Here is a 14,643-nt window from a genome sequence, read left to right as displayed (position 1 = left end):
TACTCGGTCCCCAGCTACCACTATTTCTCCCAGTGTGCCGTACTGGCATTGCACAAGCACGTCTCCCACAACACTTCCCATGTCCTCAACAATGCTGTTAATGGGAAAGTCTGCCTAACCCCAAACACGTGGACAAGTGCTTGTGGGCAGAGATGATACATCTCACTGATGGCACACTGAGTTAACATAGTGGAAGCCGGGACCCAGTCCGATCATGGGATATAACACATCCTCCAGACCCAAAGGATTGTGGGCCCTACATCAATTAGGGATGCCCCACAGTCTACTGCTCCTGCACCTCCTTCTCTACAGCCTCCATCTCTGAAATGCGCACATTAGTCACAAGCTGGAAGCACTGCAGCACTGCTTCAGCCATGCAGCAACAGGCTGTGCTGAAGCTAATATGCTTAGATGACAAACTGCACAATGTTCAAGAGTTATGGACAGCTCTGAAAGAGCAGTCAGATTTGTGGCTGACACCACTGAACCTACAGCCAGGTATGGTCGTGTGTGACAATGGCTGGATCCTGGTGGTGGCTCTGAGGCGAGCTCACACGCGTACCATGCCCATGTGCTTAACCTCGTCATTCAATGGTTTCTCAAAAGCTACTCGGAGCTGCCAGATTTGCTTGTGAAAATACGCTGCCTGTGTGCCCATTTTAGAAAATCAGCTACAGCTTCAGCCTCAGCCGCCCTTGCTATGCTTCAGCAGCGTTTGCAGCTTCCGGCTCAACGACTGGTGTGGGATGTCCCCACGCTTTGTTTCTCTACACTGCATATGTTGGATTTGTGAGCAGAATAGGGCAGTTGTTGACCACCAACATCATCAAGGCCGTCAATATTCAGTTCATACTCCACAGATAAGATCTCAGGAGTGGACATGGATGTCTGACATATGTACCGTCCTTCAAAACTTTGAGGACTCTACCAAGATTGTGAGTGGTGCCATAATTAGCATCATCATCCCACTTCTCTTCATTCTGAAAAGCTCTCTGCTCACAATGAAAGAGGATACATTGCAGACGGAGCATGAGAACATGGAACTATACAGGGTGATTACACACAGCCCAGCCTCATGTCATCTCAAAGTGGATTGGTAGACAATGAGTAAGAGGAGGAGTAAGAACAGGAGCTACTTCCATGTGCTATAGACAGTACTACAAGCACAACTGTCATACCGTTTGTTTAGCATGGATGGCCTGAGAACAGGGAGGAAGAGGAGAACAGCATGGTCAGTCGTCCTGTTGGTGAGGACACTGAAGTCCTGCCTGTAGCAGTCTGGCACGCATGGCTGACTTTATGCTGCACTGCCTTTCCCGTGACCCTCGCATTATCAAAATTTTCGATGACACTCATTATAAGGTGACATTTAGGCCACCTGGTGTAGCCAGGTGAATCCCTATATAGGGGCATATCTTGCCTGGTTCTCCACAGTGTCGTGGCCAAGAGGATTTTCCCCTCAGGCACCATTCCCTTTTTGTCAAGCTTCCTTTATTAAATATTTTTGCTTTTTTGAAGCTCTTTCTCCTGTCTTTTGAGTATCAGGGATACAGCTACCACTGCACCATCAGTGGTCTAGTGAGTTCACTATACATCATCACACCCTGTGGGCATAACACCAACATCCTTTGTGATTCCTCTGTGCCTTATAATTAATGGGTACCCAAACTGTACACGTGACTGATAAGCACATCCGCCTGTCAACTAAATATGCTGACAGGCTGACTCTTATAAAAATGAACAAGGGCTTTATTGGGACAGGCTTCTCAAGACCACCAAATGATAGCAATGTAACAAACTCAATACCAGTGTCTTTTTTTGGGAGGTCTGTCCCCATGCACCTCTTCACACCCACACGTGAGTATATGCTTCCTGATTTGGGCTACTTACTGTTGCCCTCCACCACCTTATCACCAGAGTGACTGTAGTCTATGATGCAATAATTTTTTTTAATGGGTGTTTATGATGCTAGTAAAAACAATTTGTTAGACAGCATGTTCATGTATACCCCCCAGTTAGTGCATGGGCATTACAAGCATAGGATAGCCGCTCCTTTCAATTGGAACATTTTTTGTATGAGGCCCTTCTCCACATCTCTTCCAAGGGGCATTAGAATGCCTCCAAATTTTTGGCAGCCGTTGCTTCACTGCATAGGTTAACAGTATGGGAGACCCACTTCCTAATAATGGGGACATTTTTTCCATGAGGCCCTCCTCTACTTCTCTTCAGAGGGGCATTGGAGTGCCTCCAAATTTTTGGCAGCCCTTGCATTCACTGCATAGGAAAACATGATGGGAGACCCACTTCCTAATAATGGAAATAGTGTTTTCAGGAAGCCCTCCTGTATGTCTTTTCAAAGGGGTATTGGGGTGCGTCCAAATTTTGGGCAGCCCTGCCACTCACTGCATACGCAATAACAGTATAGGAGACCCACTGTTTAATAATGGGAACAACAAAGCATTGCCGGCTGATGGATCTCTAAGAATAGTGAGGGCTGACTGCTAGCCCTTAAAGAATAGTAAAAGCCGCCTGATGGCCCTATAAAAATAGGCTTTGTGTGTTTCAGTGTCCCTCCTTTATAAATAAAACATGATGTGACTGATGATGTGTCACACACCACATGGCCAGATAAGGTTGTAAAATGTCAAAATGACATTTCTCAGTGAATGCATTTGTCTTGGTTGAAAGCAATGCTATAGTTCAAAAACGCATAAAAAAATGCTACGTGTGAACATAGCCTAAGGTGTGGAGGAGCATTTTTGTTTTTGATTATTTATTTTACATTTTTTACAAGTCATTACCCTGGAAAGGATCTTTCTTAACATATTTCCCACGAAAATCCATTTTGGTTTTGTTTTTTGTATGTTCTATTAGGAGTCTGTAAAAGTGGCGTAAGACTCTGACAACATTGTTCACATCATTGGTCTGAGAGTCAAAAATGCTTCCAGGTGTCTTCCTCATGATGTTTCCATGTCATTTGAGCAATGTTCCCATCGATTTCCCCAATTTCTAGTCCCTCTGCAGACTGACGGGGAGTGTCGGCAAAATGCTCGAGTTGCCCATACACTTACATTGGGCTCGTTTTTCGGGTCGAGCACCCGAGCAGTCCAGTTTGCTTGACCCGAGCAATGAGCACCCGAGCATTTTAGTGCTCGCCCATCATTACTTATAACATTCTAACAAAAAGAAAATTGTGCTTCCAAAATTAGGCTGATGTAAACTTGACATTTGGAAATTATATTTATTAACTATTTTGTGTGACACCACTCTCTGATTTAAGGGTACAAAAACTAAAAGTTGGAAATTTGGCAATAACTTTGAAAATTTAGCAATTTTCAATTTTTTTCATAAATAAATGCAAGTATTATCGAATAAGTGTTATGACAAACAAAGTACAATAGATCATGAAAAAAATGATCTCAGAATCAGTGAGATACATTGAAGCGTTCAAAGCTATAACCTCATAATGTGACAGTGGTCAGAATTGTAAAAGTTGGCATGGTCATTAAGTACCAAATTGGCTCTGTCACTAAGGGGTTAAAAAACTGCAGTAAAGGGGGGGCCTGGCTTAGGCGCAAAACGTGCGAGCTCCTGAGGTAACCCTCTAATGCAGTGTTCCCCAAGTCCGGTCCTCAAGAGCCACCAACAGGTTATGTTTTCAGTATTTCCTTAGTATTGCACAGGTGATAATTGCATCACATGCACAGGCAATAATTCCATCACCTGTGCAATACTAAGGAAAGCCTGAAAACGTGACCTGTTGGTGGCTCTTGAGGACCGGACTTGGGGAACACTGCTCTAGAGCAACATATAGCGCGATCTTTTTGAAAATTTTTACTTCCATTCATATTTACTTTTATTCAGAAATTTATTGTGCACATTTTGAGACATTTTTTGCCTTAATCGGATAATCCTAGGATTGTTTATTCGGTTTTGAAGATGACAGACTTAAAATGGCATCATCAAACGGCTTGTCCCTGTGAGTGACTAATTATCTGAGGTAAAATAAACTACAGGACTACAGTTTCTTTTTAAACATTGTTTTTTTTTTATTTTTTATATACATGTGTGTGCATTTATGACGTTTTTAAAACAATTCTTGCTTTTAGTGGTTTTTTTCCGGTTTACTTGTTTTACCTGGTGTCTGTGAGGTTGCTATGGTTATCTATTGCTCTACTGAAGACATTGTGTTAATTTCTATTAATAAAACCACTAGAGGTGTTTTTTGGTGCTGCCCCTGGCCATCTGGAGGGGGGAGGGTTACCCTTTTTTGACTTAATTTGTAACAGGCACATCATCTTTGAGGGCCCTGTCATGGCCTGTCATTAGTACTGGTGGTCTAGCATTGTTTTCTTTCAGTGACATCACCGCTAATCGGGTGGTGTGACAGACTACCAAGAAATACCTCCCTCGATCTTCCTTAGGTGTGCCCCTAAGCAACGGGGTTATTTCGCCCCCTTTTGACTACGTTTGGACCTGGCACACGGGGTGAAGATTCTGTCAGGGACAGCTTCAGGCGCCATCTTCCTCCATCTTAGTGACGTCACCGTTAATCGGGCGGTGTCACAAACTACAACGGATCACCTTCCTTGGGTGTGCCCCTACCCTACCGGGGGGTTTCACCCCCTTTTAACTTTATTTGCACCTGGCACTCCGTGGGTGAAGCTTCTACCACGGACCGCTCCAGGCGCCATCTTCCTCCGCTTCAGTGACGTCATCGCTGTTAGGAGTCGAGTTCCCGCCACTGCACAGGGGAAATCTCGAACCATGTCTGCTGCGGTCTCTCATTCTGCATCAGCCGCTGTGGAGCCTGCTCAGCGGAGACGTCGGTCCCAGCGTCTTGCTCAGTCTCACTCTATGCAAAGGGTTACTGCTGCTTTTCCTGCTTCTGTCATTGAAGCCAGTGCTGGGCAGCGGTGAGCAGACGCTTTTGGGACTAAGTCCTGCTTTTCCCCTTCTGAGCATGCCCAGGGCAAGAGCTCCCATTGGAGATCGAGAGTCACATGCTCAGATAATGCAGCAGATCCCATTAGTCCTCCAGGAAGGTCCTGAAGGTGCTCAACTTCTGTGGCAGCCTCCCATTGGTCCTTCTGGGAAGGTCCTGTACATGCTGCAGCGATAAAAGGTTTGCATGGCCGCACGGCCATGCGCTAGTATACAATTGTAATCGTGTGTGTGTTGATGAGTGCAAGTCGTTCCTTAAAGAACCCATCCCTTGTGTATGACTGTTCGCGTAAGGTGTATGGCTGCTATCTAGCGCCCGGCTGAACTCACAGCGTTAACACACAAAACAGCATCTACTGCTGTGACCGCCAGTATGGCACCACGCGCCATTAGAGCGCTTCTTTAGCCCAAGTTTGGGTGGTTAGTGGCGTCCGCCAGTACGGCACAGCTCGCACTCTCGTGCTATTTAATTATTAGTTTTGTTACGTGCGGTACTGCGGCCCTGTGACGCAACATGGTTCGCTTCTTTCACACAGGGTGAAGCTAACCCATGTGTATCCTCATTGTACCACCATATAGTCCGTCAATGCTTAGCAGCTGGTACCATCTCTGCACGGTGGACCCCGGGCTGCGAACGCACTTTATTCCTTTTCTCTAATTATTTGGTGCGTTCCGCTAGCCCTAACAATTGCTGCCTGCGATATTCTTGTAAGCCTTCAAATTGCTTTGGATCCACTTAAAAAAACTTCCTTCGGGTTGCCCCTTGTGAACCGTGGGGTCGCGGATCTATTTTGCTTGTGTTTTCATTGGGCACATTGCCCAGGAAGATCCTGTCACGGACCGTTGTTTCCATCTGTTCCCCGGCTTCTCCTCCTCTGGCGGTGATGTCACCGCTGACTGCTGCCATCTTCTGGAGGCTGCAGAAGATTACAGCTGCTCTGTCTTTGCATAATATTGACTTATTGCTTGCTTGGTTTCATTGAGGGTGGGGAAGGGGGGGGGGGTTATTGCCTGAAAAGGTCTTTTTTGTCCATTTCCTTTTAAAAAAGTGGGAGTTGATTCTGATTAATATAATAATAATAATAAATAATTATATAAATCTTATAACAAATTTATATTGCATATCTATATATCTACCTATTTACATATGAGGTCACTTTTACCTGTATCTTATTGGGAGATAACATTTTAAAGTAAGAGGCTGGTAAAATATATAACAAGTTTCTATGTCATAACCTATACAATACCACATTGTGGTGGGACCTTGTCTTACCTTCAATCACTTTTTTATAATACTGCTGGACACCATGAGTCATCTCACCTCTAAATTGCCTATGGTGAAATCATCTGGTTCTTCTAGAGCTCAAAAACAAAATAAGGACCCACGGGCTAATCGTGGTTCTTCAAGGGACTCTTAATTTGCTGAGTCCAGTTAAGTTTCATTCTCCTATTGAGAGAGAGCTCTCATAGTCCTCTATCGAGGCCCTTTCTCATTACGTGTCCATGCCTAAAGCTTGCTTAGCAGAGCTCAGTGTCGAACTTCCCTCTTCACTCATTTCTACTGAGACCATGGACCTCTCTTCCTCTTCAAAGAGGAAGCGTCCCTCGAGTAGGGGGGGGGGGGAATGCGATGCTCCATTACTAATTCTTCGGAAGAGGACTACTAATAATTCTCCCAATCCTAGTCCAAAAAAGTCCAAACCGAGGACCGAGATACCATCTGTGTCTTCCCGGTCTTCTTGTACCTTTCATGATGCAATGTCGCTTGAGGCGTGTATGGATACTCTGGTTGAGAAACTTAGCACCAGATTGCGTCTTGATATGGACAACCAGACGAAAATATTTCAGGAGACTCGAGTTGTTCACTTCTTGGTTGGACAACCATGAAGTCAGACTGGGAGAATTTGAATAGACACATGCACTGTCCCTAAAGGAACAGTCTGACTTTAAGTCAGAGATTCGTCAGTTGAAGCTTAAGTTGGCAGATCCCGTTGTAACTAGGGATGAGCGAAACGGATAGGAAATTTTCAGAAGTTGATGACTTTCGGCAAAGTCGGGTTTCGCTAAACCCGACCCTAGTGTGGGATCGGCCATGATGTCGGCAATCTTCGCACCAAAGTCGCGTTTCGTAGGACGCTTTCAGCGCCATTTCTCATCCAATGAAGGAGGACGCAGAGTGTGGGCAGCGTGATGACATAGGTCTCGGTCCCCACCATCTTAGAGAAGGGCATTACAGTGATTGACTTGCTTTCTGCGGCGTCACAGGGGCTATAAAGGGGCACGCACGCCGACCGCCATCTTACTTCTGCCGATCTTGGCATAGGGAGAGGTTGCTGCAGCTTCATCAGAAGAAGGGATATAGTTAGGGAGGGAAGATTAACCCGGAAACTGCTTGTGCTGTTGCGATTTCCACTGTCCAACACCACCTTTTCTTGGCAGGGACAGGAGTTTTTTTTGTGCATCAGCTCTGTAACTTATTAGGTTGCCCTATAAGGCTCCCTGATAGCTGCATTGCTGTTTGTACGCCGCTGTGCAAATCAACCGCTTTTTTAAAAGCAAAAATCCTGTTGCTCCTTTCTGCACAGTTCTCTTGTTTCTTTGTCCACACTTTTGTGTGCAGCAGTCCTTTTTATTGCTGCCATACTTGTCCATTGATTATTGTAGGGAGATTGAAATAGTACTACAGCCCTTGTATTTTTTGATATATCTGCCAGCCACGTTCTGCCACTTACATTGTGTAGTGTAATACACAGGGCCTGTTTTTTTGCTGCAGTCTCCCCCCCCCCCCCCCAAAAAAAAAGGGAGATTTAAATTGCCAACAAGTTTCTATACACGTTCTACCTTGTTTTACAGTACCATATAACGGTTGTTATTTTGGTTAGATTTTCCCAAAAAATGAGGAAGTCTGGTGGAAGAGGCCGTGGGCGGTCGTTGCCAGCTGGTACTGATGGTGGTTACGGTTGAGCGAAACGGAGCGGTCATTTTCATAAGTCGCCGACTTTTGGCAAAGTCGGGTTTCATGAAACCTGACCCGATCCCTGTGTGGGGTCGGCCACGCGGTCGGCGACCTTCGCGCCAAAGTCGCATTTCATATGACGCGTTCAGCGCCATTTCTCAGCCAATGAAGGAGGACGCAAAGAGTGTGGGCAGCATGATGACATAGTTCTCGATCCCCACCATCTTAGAGAAAGGCATGGCAGTGATTGGCTTGCTTTCTGCGGCGTCACAGGTTTTATAAAGGGGCGTGCACGTCGACCGCCATCTTACTGCTGCTGATCTGAGCATAGGGAGAGGTTGCTGCAGCTTCGTCAGAAGCAGGGATAGCGTTAGGCAGGGAATATAAACCCTCAAACCGCTTGTGCTGTAGCGATTTTCACTGTCCAACACCACCTTTTCCTTGCAGAGACAGTGGAGGCTAGATTTCTGTGCATCAGCTCTGTAGCTTATTGGGCTGCCTTATAAGACTCCCTGATAGCTGCATTGCTGTTTGTACGCCGCTGTGCAAACCAACTGCTTTTTTCAAAGCACAGATCCTGTTGCTCCTTCCTTTCTGCACAGCTATCTTGTTTGTTTGTCCACACTTTTGTGTGCAGCAGTCCTTTTTATTGCTGCCTGCCATACTTTTCTGAGATTATTGTAGGGACTATACTAATTGTAGTACAGTCCCTTTTTATATATATATATATATATATATATATATATATATATATATATATATATATATCTTCAAGCCACTTTCTGCCCCTCAAACTGTGTAGTGTGAAACAGTGGGCCTGTATTTTTCTGCACCCTAAAAAGGGAGATTTATATTGCCAATCAGTGCATCTGTGCCAGTCTAGTCTGTTGTATCTGTCAGTCATTCTCTGCCACAGAAACTATACTGTAAAACAGTGGGCCAGATTTATTCACTAGTCTCCCATAAAAAAAGAAGGGGAGATTTTTATTTCCAGTGTGTGCATCTGCGTCAGTCCTGTTAGTGGCATATCTGTCAGCCACTGTCTGCCACTGAAGCTATGTACTGTAATACAGTGGGCCTGATTTTCCCAGCAGTGTCACACACCTATAAAGGGAGATTTAAATTCACAACAAGTTTGCGTCCACCTTGTAACTGGTTTTACAGTACCAAATACCGTTTGTTAGTTTGGTTACATATTTCCAAGAATGAGGAAGTCTGGTGGAAGAGGTCGTGGCCTAGGGCGGTCATTGCCAGCTGGTAGTGGTGGTGGAGCATCAGGTGGTCGTGGGAAAAGCAATATAGCACCTAAGTCTCGAGTTGTTCAGCCACCATCATCGTCTGGCTACACAAGGCCTCGAACGCTCCCTTTTCTGGGAGTAGGAAAACCGCTTTTAAAGCTGGAGCAGCAGGAACAAGTTTTGGCTTTCCTTGGTGACTCTGCCTCTAGCTCTTTTGCCTCCTCTTCGGAAAGTGAAAAATGTAAAAGCAGCACGTCGTCAGTGGATGTTCCCGGGCAGGGACAAGTCGCTTCCTTATGTTCTTCACCCAGAACAACAGAGAAGGATGTGTCAGGCGACACAAGGGTTACTCCATGGAGCTCTTTACACATACCGTGCCTGTGATAGAAAGGGAAATTGTTAACAGGCCATGCCCATTACAAGATGAATCGGACATGGAGTGCACAGATGCACTGCCACAGCCAGATTATTATGCTGTTCCTTTGACTCAGATCACAACATTGCCCTCGCAGTGTACTGAGCCAGAATCTGACCCTGAGACTATGGAGCCCCATCACGAACGCTATAGCACCGGCTTACACAGTGACACAGAGGAAGGTGCACAGGACATAGAAGAGGAGGTCATAGATGACCCAGTTGTTGACCCCGATTGGCAGCCATTGGGGGAACAGGGTGCAGCCGGCAGTAGCTCTGAAGCGGAGGAAGGGGAGCCGCAGCAGGCATCAACATCGCAACAGGTTCCATCTGGCAGGCCCGAATCTGGCCAAAAACATGTGGCAAAACCAAAACCAGTTGTAGAAAAGCGTGGCCATCCGGTTAAAGTAACTCAGTGTGCAATGCCTGAAAAGGTATCCGATAGTAGGAAGAGTGCAGTCTGGCAATTTTTTAACCAAGATCCAAATGATCAGTGCAAAGTCATATGTAAGAAATGCTCAAGGACCTTCAGCAGAGGTCAGAATGTTAAAAATCTAAATACAAGTTGCATGCGTAGACATTTAACCACCATGCACTTGCAAGCCTGGACTAACTACCAAACGTCCCTTAACGTTGTTGCACCCTCTCACAATGAAGCTAGTCAGCAACGCTACATCCCTTCCCTCACTGTAAGCCCACCGTTTACCACACCACCTGCAGCAAATGTGGAGGTTTTGTCGCAAGGCCAAAGCAGTCAGGGAATCACCAGGTTCTTGGTAGGAAACACTGTATGTAGGCCAAAAGCAAGAATACCATCACCAACCCTCTCTGTCTGCCATGTCCACCGGCACCCCCGCTAGTTCCACCATATGCAGCTCTCCAGTCCAGCTCACCCTACAAGAGGCTCTCGTTAGGAAAAGGAAGTACTCATCCTCTCATCCGCGTACACAGGGTTTGAACGCCCACATTGCTAGACTAATCTCGTTAGCGATGGTGCCCTACAGGTTAGTTGAAAGTGAAGCTTTCAAAGCCCTGATGGACTACGCGGTACCACGCTACGAGCTACCCAGTCCACACTTTTCGAGAAAAGCCATCCCAGCCCTCCACCAGCATGTAAAAGACCACATTGTCCATGAACTCAGGCAATCTGTGAGTTGAAAGGTGCATGTGACAACAGATGCATGGACCAGTAGGCATGGCCAGGGGCGTTCTGTGTCCATCACGGCACACTGGATTAGAGTTGAGCGACCTTGACCTTTTTAGAGTCGAGCCGGGTTTCGCGAAACCCGACTATCTCAAAAGTCGGGTCGAGTGAAATCGCCCGATTATGACGTAAAGTCGGGATCGACCGAAACACGAAACCCAATGCAAGTCAATGGGGCAGCATAGTCGGCAGTGAGTGGGGGCCAGGAAAACACCTAGAGTGCCCATTTTAATGTCAAAACCATCCATTCTCCTTAATGAAGCTTGTCAAGCGTAATTTACCTTATAATAATTGGAAGGCATTTGAAATTGGGGGTCATTTGGCTAAAGTTGTGGTGGGTAGGGCTGGTTCAAGTAATTAGTGGGCCCAGGAAATCTGGACCACGTCACGGCAGTGGAGCAGGGAGAGGTAAGTATTTCAACTTTGCAAGTGCTGTGAACCTGAGCAAGCAGGGGGGGGCCACTCGTTGGCATTGGCACTGGCACAGGGCCCCTTAAAGTACAGCGGTGTGTTTGCACGGCGGGGGCACCTCCCACCGGCAGCAACACTTTTGCGTACCATGAGAGGCCCTGTGCCAGTGACGTCGCCAACTAGTATTCCTCCCCCCACCTGATGAAGGAACCTGCACTTTCATCTGCACCTTCCTGTTTGTCCCCGTGTAAGGTGGTATGGTATGCGGGAAGGGGGACCTGACTTTCAGCAGGGTCACAATCTTGCAGTGTAGCGTGCACGGGAAATGTTGCGTTATGGGTCAATGTACCAGCAGACTCATCTATCACTGGCTGGGCAATGGGCAGGATGAGGAGGAAACACAGATATAGGCCCAAAGAATAAAGTGGGCTAAATGCAGTTCAAAATTGGTAACACAGGACTAATCAGGGGGCATTGCAGTGGAGGACAACTGGAATGAGAGGCTGACACAGAGAGTAGGCCCAAATCAGTAAGTAGTCGAAATGCAGTTCAAAATTGGCAACAGTAGTAAACAGGTGGCACAGCTTTGTTCAGTGGAGGAGAACAGCAAGGAGTGGCAGACACCGATAGTAGGCCCCAACCCAACTAGTAGGCCAAATGCAGTCTAACATTAACAACTACTTAACGAGCGCCTGAAAACGGAATTTCAGGACAGGAAACCAGGAGAACAGCAAGGAGCGGCAGACACCGATAGTAGGCCCCAAACCAACTAGTACGCCAAATGCAGTTGTTCCGTTTAACCACAATTTAATGAGAGCCTGAAGATAGAAGTTCAGGAAAGGCAACCTGGAGAACACCTTGGAGTGGAACACACCATCTCTCTACACCCCATACCCAATTTGTAGGCCTAATGCAGCGTAGTTTCCAACAACTACTAAACGAGAGCATGATGATCGAAGCATTGGCGAGGAAACCTGGGGAACACCTTGGAGTGGAACACACCATCTCTCTACAGTGGAACACACCATCTCTCTACACCCCATACCCAATTTGTAGGCCTAATGCAGAGTAGTTTCCAACAACTACTAAACGAGAGCCGGCAGATCGAAGCTCAGGAAAGGCAACCTGGAGAACACCTTGGAGTGGAACACACCATCTCTCTACACCCCATACCCAATTTGTAGGCCCAATGCAGCGTAGTTTCCAACAACTACTAAACGAGAGCCGGAAGATCGAAGCAATGGAGAGGAAACCTGGGGAACACCTTGGAGTGTAACACAGCATCTCTCTACACCCCATACCCAATTTGTAGGCCTAATGCAGCGTAGTTTCCAACAACTACTAAACGAGAGCCGGAAGATCGAAGCTCAGGAAAGGCAACCTGGAGAACACCTTGGAGTGGAACACACCATCTCTCTACACCCCATACCCAATTTGTAGGCCCAATGCAGCGTAGTTTCCAACAACTACTAAACGAGAGCCGGAAGATCGAAGCAATGGAGAGGAAACCTGGGGAACACCTTGGAGTGGAACACACCATCTCTCTACACCCCATACACAATTTGTAGGCCTAATGCAGCGTAGTTTCCAACAACTACTAAACGAGAGCCGGAAGATCGAAGCAATGGAGAGGAAACCTGGGGAACACCTTGGAGTGGAACACACCATCTCTCTACAGTGGAACACACCATCTCTCTACACCCCATACCCAATTTGTGGGCCTAATGCAGCGTAGTTTCCAACAACTACTAAACGAGAGCCGGAAGATCGAAGCTCAGGAAAGGCAACCTGGGGAACACCTTGGAGTGGAACACACCATCTCTCTACACCCCATACCCAATTTGAAGGCCCAATGCAGCGTAGTTTCCAACAACTACTAAACGAGAGCCGGAAGATCGAAGCTCAGGAAAGGCAACCTGGGGAACACCTTGGAGTGTAACAAACCCTCTCTCTACACCACGGAAGGGCTGATTCTTAGGAAGGAAGGCTGTCGGAAAGAAGCAGGGCGCGTCCGAGGGTGATTATATTCTTATTAGGTATATACTCACCCTCGGACGCGCCCTGCTTCTTTATTTGTAATGAATGTTTATTTGCAATGTGGTTTTGACTTACTCTATTTTTTTGGTAAATAATGATTTTATTATTTTCATTGTTTTGCATCTTCTTGGCAATAATATAAAGAAGACGCGACAGGACAACACTCGGTGGATGCCATATCTGTGTTTTAAATTGAAAAAACCTTTCAGTTAACTACTTGCAGGAGAAAGTTATTGTAGCTGGTGGCCATTTTTAGTACTGTACCAGATTTTTGTTGTATGTGTTTGTTTTTAATGTTAAAATGTCTGCATTTGATATCTCTCCAGTATTTTCTTTTTTATAAGCAAAATACTTATTTTTATATTTTCTGATGTTGGTTCCAGGGGTACACGGGCAGCAGTGGTGTGGTCAGTGGAGGCCTAGTGGAAGGAGTGACCGCAGACAGGCATCGAAGGCCTAAAATAATAACACATGGCTGTAGGCAATTTTAAATTAGTTACAGGGGTACACGGGCAGCAGTGGTGTGGTCAGTGGAGGCCTAGTGGAAGGAGTGACCGCAGACAGGCATCGAAGGCCTAAAATAATAACACATGGCTGTAGGCAATTTTAAATTGGTTCCAGGGGTACACGGGCAGCAGTGGTGTGGTCAGTGGAGGCCTAGTGGAAGGAGTGACCGCAGACAGGCATCGAAGGCCTAAAATAATAACACATGGCTGTAGGCAATTTTAAATTGGTTACAGGGGTACACGGGCAGCAGTGGTGTGGTCAGTGGAGGCCTAGTGGAAGGAGTGACCGCAGACAGGCATCGAAGGCCTAAAATAATAACACATGGCTGTAGGCAATTTTAAATTGGTTCCAGGGGTACACGGGCAGCAGTGGTGTGGTCAGTGGAGGCCTAGTGGAAGGAGTGACCGCAGACAGGCATCGAAGGCCTAAAATAATAACACATGGCTGTAGGCAATTTTAAATTGGTTCCAGGGGTACACGGGCAGCAGTGGTGTGGTCAGTGGAGGTCTAGTGGAAGGAGTCACCGCAGACAGGCATCGAAGGCCTAAAATAATAACACATGGCTGTAGGCAATTTTAAATTGGTTCCAGGGGTACACGGGCAGCAGTGGTGTGGTCAGTGGAGGCCTAGTGGAAGGAGTCACCGCAGACAGGCATCGAAGGCCTAAAATAATAACACATGGCTGTAGGCAATTTTAAATTGGTTACAGGGGTACACGGGCAGCAGTGGTGTGGTCAGTGGAGGCCTAGTGGAAGGAGTCACCGCAGACAGGCATCGAAGGCCTAAAATAATAACACATGGCTGTAGGCAATTTTAAATTGGTTCCAGGGGTACACGGGCAGCAGTGGTGTGGTCAGTGGAGGCCTAGTGGAAGGAGTCACCGCAGACAGGCATCGAAGGCCTAAAATAATAACACATGGCTGTAGGCAATT

The sequence above is a fragment of the Ranitomeya imitator genome, chromosome 6 (assembly GCF_032444005.1).
Source record: "Ranitomeya imitator isolate aRanImi1 chromosome 6, aRanImi1.pri, whole genome shotgun sequence".
NCBI classification, from domain to species: domain Eukaryota; kingdom Metazoa; phylum Chordata; class Amphibia; order Anura; family Dendrobatidae; genus Ranitomeya; species Ranitomeya imitator.
This window is presented reverse-complemented; position numbering follows the sequence as displayed.